The sequence below is a fragment of the Nuphar pumila genome, chromosome 12 (genome assembly GCF_984573655.1).
Source record: "Nuphar pumila chromosome 12, dmNupPumi1.hap1.1, whole genome shotgun sequence".
Lineage (NCBI taxonomy): Eukaryota > Viridiplantae > Streptophyta > Magnoliopsida > Nymphaeales > Nymphaeaceae > Nuphar > Nuphar pumila.
Window position 1 is genome coordinate 94831718 of NC_143260.1, and position 7391 is coordinate 94839108.

General features: G+C 39.5%; 1 pseudogene; it reads right to left on the bottom strand.

The window, feature by feature from the left end:
- Positions 1-1409: 1409 nt before the first annotated feature.
- LOC149821219 (pentatricopeptide repeat-containing protein At1g79490, mitochondrial pseudogene) lies at positions 1410-7391 on the bottom strand (annotated as a pseudogene).

Genomic DNA, 7391 nt, shown 5'->3' on the forward strand with positions numbered 1-7391 from the left:
CTCTTGCTATGCTTCAAGTCTCAATGATAGAGTGTGCCTTTTGGATTACAGGAAACACTACAGTTACAAGCATTTGATACAATGAGTCCAAAAATCCGCAAACCCAAACCTGCGAAGGGTATCCTCAAGAAACTACCAATCAACTCAATCATACGCTTTGGCAAGGTCTGTTTGGAACATGGAGGGGGCCTTGTAAGACATTGAATCAACCAGTTCATGGGCTAAAAGAATATTCTCTTGAATATTACAACCCTTCAAAAAGCCCTTTGGTTTTGATGGGTTGCTTTTTAATTGTATTTTCTAATTAAGAGTTTATGACTTTTTTTTTCTATTGATGTCATGTACCATATTATTATTTTATTGTAGCATATAATTATTGCCAGTCACTGATCTAGACGATATTTTGAAAATATCACTACACTATCGGTATTTTCAGGTATACCAATAATATCGGCAAAATATCGCGATATTTTCAAAATATCATCAAAAAATACATATATCTTTTTATGTTCTTGAGATTTTTATTTTCAAAATTTGTCAAAGAAAACTCTTTCCTAATGTCATCATGAAAGTGATACTTATGAGTGTGCATGTGTGAGTGCATGTTCATGCAGAGGAAAACAATTTTATTTTTAAATACTATCAAAGAAAACTCTTACTGAAATAAATATAAGAGTTTGGAGGACAATAGGTTCCAAACATTTTAAAATTTGTAATAGATGCACATTTCCTCTTAACTGTTGACCAATGCTTGCACAGGAAATGCAAGTAATTGACAAGAGAAACAAGAATAGGAGAAAGTATCACAACTAAGAACCCAAAATAGAGAGCTAAGAACCCAAGGCAAGAACCAGGTTGCAATGTTAAGTGGGCTAGACACGATAAGACACCTATAGAAGCATGTTCAATTATGCCATGCAATGCCTTCACAAGCTTGGTGTTTGACAGGAGGCCAATACAAGCCCCTGTTCACAAAGATTCAAGTTTTTCTATTTCGCAAAATCAAGCTAGAATACACATCCAGATAAAAGTAACATACAGAGTCTTGCTTTTTTACCTAAATTTTATGTTCCAGAAGTGCTTGAACAAGTTCAACAATATAAAGAACTGCATGAGGAAAATATAGTGTCCAAAGCAAGAAACATTGTGTATCATATATATAATGAAAATATTTTCACAGCAAATTAGAAACTAAGCCTGAATTATGCATCCTTGTCACCATGTTAAGAAATCTGTACAGATGCATCCAGAGAAAAAATATATAAAGCATGACATGAAAAGCTTTTGCCCAGGAGAAACAAAAACCAGTGTAAAGACAAATTTGGAGATACAAAAACCAGTGTAAAGGAAAAAATTCTATAGTACCAAAAATGTACACAGGTTGAGTTCACTTTACCATAAACATACATTCATCTTGTCAAAGCCAGTGGCGTAGGAGGTGAACTAGATCTGATTTCAGGTGCTGAACTCGGAAACAATGTGTTGAGTTTATGCATGAGAATGTCAGCCCTTGACGGAATCTCATTTAGAAGAAACTGCTGCACAATTGGTTTCTTGAACCACTCCATCAAAGAATCTCCTGGGGCCCTGAGAACAACCTGAAAAGAAGTGTTTTCTCTGGTTACGGGTCATGGATCTGAAGATCCAGACCCGTGACACCCACTTCTTTTCATTAATGGCATTATGTAATATTGATCATTATAAAAAAGGGTATTCTAGTACCCTAATTTTGTTTGTAATCTCATGTTAGCATAAAGGTATACACAACAGCCGACCCATACACAGCTGGGTATCGGTTTTTTCCCAAACCTCTCTCTCACTTTCTCTATCTCTCTCTGTTTTGCAGCTCTCCAACGTGGAACGAACTGCAGGTTGCAAAACTAACATGGTATCAGAGCCACGCTTCAGCTGAAACTGGGATCGATTCAAAAGGCATGTCTGAAGATCCTTTTCTCCTATATTTCCTCTTCCAAAGTCTGAAAATCAAAAAAAAAAGGTACGTCTGTTCTTGTTTTCCTTTTTTTTTGGATTCACGACTGACCCAGTCAGTCTCATTCCTTTCATCCTACATCTGTTTCCTGTTTCTTTCTGGAATCACGGCTGACCCAGTCAGTTTTTTTTTGGTTCACGACTGACCCAGACAACTCAGATTTTTTTCTGGTTTCTGGGACTCACGACTGACCCAACTAACTCAGTTTTTTTTCTTGGATTCACGTCTCATTCATCCCCTTCTTTCCTCACCCAGCCAACTTATTTTTTTTTTTGTTCACGTTTTGTTCATTCATTACTTTTCTCCCTACAGTTCCCTTTTCTCCTACTTCGGTGGTGGCCGAACCTTGGTTTAGCCACTGTTTATTTTTGTCTCTTGAGTGACTCAGCCCAGATTCCTCATTCAGCCATTAACAAGCCGATACATTAGGAATACGTATTCTCATTGATTTTTTTTTGAATTTTCATATCCGATATTCCATTTCATATACAAATCAGAAATCTGATTGACATTCAATTTCTGTTTCATATCAGCAATCTGAATTAGTTCCTGCAAAAAAAAAAAAGGGACTGCAGGTGTAAGCAGATTATGCTGAATACATACTTCATTCTGTGAAACATGAATTCCCTTCCTAGCCAGTCAGTTCTTTCTTCAAGTTTCCTCAGCCAACTTGTGTCTGAAAAATTAAATAATGGTAACTTCTTGACTTGGAAGAGGCAAATCATACCTTTCATTAGGAGTCAGGATCTTTCTGGACATCTGGATGGATCTATTCCTGTTCCTCCTGAGTTCATATCACAAGAAGAAAGGGACAGCAAAGGGGAATCTACTACCGTATATGTTAGAAATCCTGAATTTGTGGCTTGGATGAAAAGAGACCAAACGCTTGTTGCTTATATTACATCAACACTCTCACAAGAGGTTCTTGTAGCCATTCCAGATGACTGCACTGCCATGCAACTTTGGAGCAGACTTGTTCAAACATACTCACAGGTTTCTCAGGCCAGGATTATGTTTCTTAAAAGAGAATTTCAAATGTTAAGAAAGGATTTCATGACCATCATGGAATATTTGAACAAAATGAAGGTTATCACGAATCAGTTAGCAGTTGTTGGAAGTACAGTTTCTGATAAAGATTTGGTACAACAAACCCTCAGTGGATTGGGACACGACTATCATATGATTGTCACTTCTCTATTATGTTTACCTGAGCTGCCCAATTTTGAAGATCTGCGCGCAAAGTTGTTACAATATGAGATGAATCTAAAGGGATTTTCTGAAGAATCATCTATGCATGCTGGGGCACAAGAAGTTCTAGATACAAGGGTTACTTATGCACGAGGATGAGGAAACTATGATATCAAGGGAAAAGGAGCACAAGGTAGAAGTGGTCATGGAGGTCATGGATTATTGCCTACACCCAACTCATATACCAACCCACAAAGACAGAGGCCAATTCCTACTTGCTTTCTGTGTAATAAAAGGGGGCATATCAAAGCTAACTGCTGGTTCAATCCCCTAAATAAAGGAAAATCAGCACAAACTGAAGCAAAAAGAGGCACAGACAATACAAGGACCAACGGAGAAGTAAAAGAGTTGTTATTGTCAGCCTTAGCAGAATTGAATCTAAAACAAAATGAGCAAGGCACTTGGTATGTGGATTCTGGCGCAGCGACTCATGTTATTGGTGATGCAGGTAAGCCCCTAAAACTTGTTCCTTACATTGGTAGAAGTAGTATAGTTACTGGAGATGGATCACACCACTCTGTCTCACATATTGGAAACTCCATCATACCCTTGCCCGAATCTTCCATCAATCTTTCAAATGTTCTTTATGCCCCTAATATCAAGAAAAACATTGTTTCAGTTTCTAAACTTGTTGATGATATCAAAGCCTCAGTTGAATTTACTCCCTCTTCTGTTCTTGTTAAGGATCTCTGCATGAAGGAGACGTTCGCTAGAGGAAAACGGCAAGACAATATGTATGTTTTTCAAGAAGATCCTTCAGCACATATTCGCTCTGCAGACCCAAACTTGAAGCTCCAATCATCGTTGTCTTCTGAAAATCCTACCTGCGTTTTTAGTGTCTCTGAAATCAATAAGCCAAACCTTTGGCATGGTCGTCTAGGTCACTGCAGTAATAATTTCATTGAAAAGCTTGTTTCAAGTAACCTCATTCACAAGTCAAGTTTAGGAATAAATGTAAATGACAACAAATGTTCTAGTTGTCTCTTATGTAAGAGTCATGTTTTACCATTTCATTCTATCAATAAAAGAGCTTCAAGACCTTTTGAGACTATTTGTTCTGATGTTTGGGGGCCTGCTCCAGTTGCTTCTATGTCTGGAACTAGATACTATCTTTTATTTGTTGACAGTTATTCTCGCTATTCCTGGATATTTTTCATGAAACATAAATCTGAGACTTTCAAGTTGTTCCGTAACCAGAGAAAACACTTCTTTTCAAGATCATGCACAACTTGAGGGAGGGTGAAAAGAAGTGTTTTGTTTGGTTACGGGTCATGGATCTGAAGATCCAGACCCGTGACACCCACTTCTTTTCATTAATGGCATTATGTAATATTGATCATTGTAAAAAGGGTATTCTAGTACCCTAATTTTGTTTGTAATCTCATGTTAGCATAAAGGTATACACAGCAGCCGACCCATACACAGTTGGGTATCGGTTTTTTCCCAAACCTCTCTCTCCCTTTCTCTATCTCTCTCTGTTTTGCAGCTCTCCAACGTGGAACGAACTGCAGGTTGCAAAACTAACACAACCTTGCTGACCTCAAAAGGTGATTCTACTGTACTTAAAATCTGCGCTATCACAATCTTTAAAGTTGGCCCAGTAACAAGTTTTATCCTTCTTGGAACAACTCCATAATACAACATCCTCTTCCTAAACCTATGTAGGGTATGCACAACAGCAATGAGTGCAGCACCAACGGACAAGTTCCTAATGTCAAGTGACCAGGCAATATGCTCATCAAACACTATTGCCTTAGGGAAAAGCTTATTCTCATAAGCTATGTCACATGGGTGCGGGTGCGGGTATGGGTGCGACACGGGTGCGGAGCAATTTCAAAAATTTTGGACACGGGGACACGGCTATATATATATATATATATATATATATATATATATATATATATATATATATATATATATATATATATATATATATATATATATATATATATATATAACAATAATAAAACTCGGTCAAAGTTGTGCCCATTAAGGGACACAGCTATATATATATTTTAAAAATATATAAAACGATCAATTTTTTTATAGTTTTTTTACATTTTTTGCCTTAAAAATAGACAAAAATAGACTTGGTCAAAGTTGCCCGAGTCCAAAATATAGACGGACTCGGCCCCGATGCGTTGACAGAGTCCGACACATGGTTGACCGTGTTCGCCCGGTGTCCGAAGCCGCACCCATGTCGGGTACGGGCGACACTGGTGCATCGACCTTTTAGCCGAGTCCGTGTGACTTAGCTCATAAGCAACTTTCCAAACACACCGAGCACAATTTATTTGACCCATAAGAACCAAATAGTTAAGGAGCACATTAACAAAGTATCTAGCTGCTCCTTCGTCCACCCCATAATCAATTCCTTGGAAAAACTCCCTTACAAATGACAGTACCGGTTTCTTCCTCTGCTCTGGTCCAGTAAAAAGGCCACACATGAATGAATGTGCCCTATGTCTGGTACTGCTCAAGATTGACATAAGATGCCTCTCGTGCTGCTCATCTTGGCACTGTACTAGGTAGGCTAGGATCAATGTGTAGAGAATAAGATCAGCTTTTGCACCACAAGATACATATGTTTCAAGGAGTGGTTTGGCTGATTCATACAGTGCATTCTTCATACATGATTCAAACAACTGTCGAATTATGAAGTTATTTGTTTTTATTCCAGATGCACCCATAAAGAGGAGCCATCTCAATGCAAGGTCCACAGAACCATCCTTGATGTAAATCATCAGAACGTCACTAGCATTCACATCAACGGAGAATCCTACAGACTTCATCTCCAACAAAATCTTTGCTGCTACATCAACCAGTTTCTTGTTTGCCAACACAGTTAAGAGTGATGTATACGTGCTCAGATTTGGTCTCAATCCAGCGCTTGTCATCGAGTTGTAGAGATTCATGGCCTGATCAACTTGCCCGCGTGCAGCATGGATTTCTACAAGACATGAATACGTGATTGGGGTTGGAAGAAACCCCGCCTTCTCCATATCAGAAAAGATTGACATGGCAGTCTCCAGTTTCCCTGATTTTGCATGTGACTCAACCATCATGGTATGCAATCCATAGTTGGGCCTAAATCCTGAACGCTTCATCTCATCCCAAAGCCTCATTGCCATCTCAAGTTTGCCAGCCTTTGCAAATGGTTCAACCAATGAAACAAACATTGTTGCAGATGGCTTAATGCCAGCAGCCTGCATCTCCATATACATTTTCATTGTGCCATCAAGCCTCCCAGCTTTCCCCATTGAATCAACAAGTGAAGTAAAGATCACAACACTTGGGCGCAATAATTTCTCCTTCATCTCTTCAAAAAGCTTGCAAGCAGCATCGAGCCGCCCGGATTTGGTATCATGAGCTCATATGTCGGACCGTCAAGTGAACAGCCCACTCCTTTCACGATCTCATAAATCTCAAAAGCTTTATAGGGAAGACCCTTATTCAAAAACAGCGATATGAGGGAATTATACGTCTGTGCATCCGTTTGGCACCCAGCCTCCCGCATTTTCTTGAAGCAACAGAATGATAACTCCAACTTTCCTGCTCTCGAAAGATGCTGAATTGCCCTGCTATGTGCAGTAAATGATTTGCTACCGCACTGCTCAATCATCTCATTGAACAATGTCTGAATTCCTTCGAAATCTCCATTCTGATTCAATCTATCAAACAATATCACATAGCATTCTTCATTGGGGACGTACCCAGATTGTCTCTTGGCCCATCCAAACAGGCTCAACGATTCATCAACCTCCGTAATCCCTCTCAACGCCTGATTCACGTGCATCATCTTCGGCGCAACGTGAATCCTGTCCAATTGGGCTTCCATTTCCGGCCCCCATTTCCATCTCTTCACAATCTCGATGATTTTTGCAACGATGGCAGCGTCGGAAAACGCTTTTCTAACACCACCCACAAGGACGTGATCATCGATTCCAGGCTCGACCGATCGGATTCCCCTATCGGAGCCGATGACTTCGCCGGACTCGTCCAAATACACAACCTCATCAGTCCATTTCGGGCTTCCGGGAGGGTCTTGAGAGGTAGAGAGACCTCTAAACTTAGCACTAGGTGGGGAACTCTTCACCACCATGAACAAAACTACAATTCCTTGTTCTACCATAAAACTTCCGAATGGAATCAT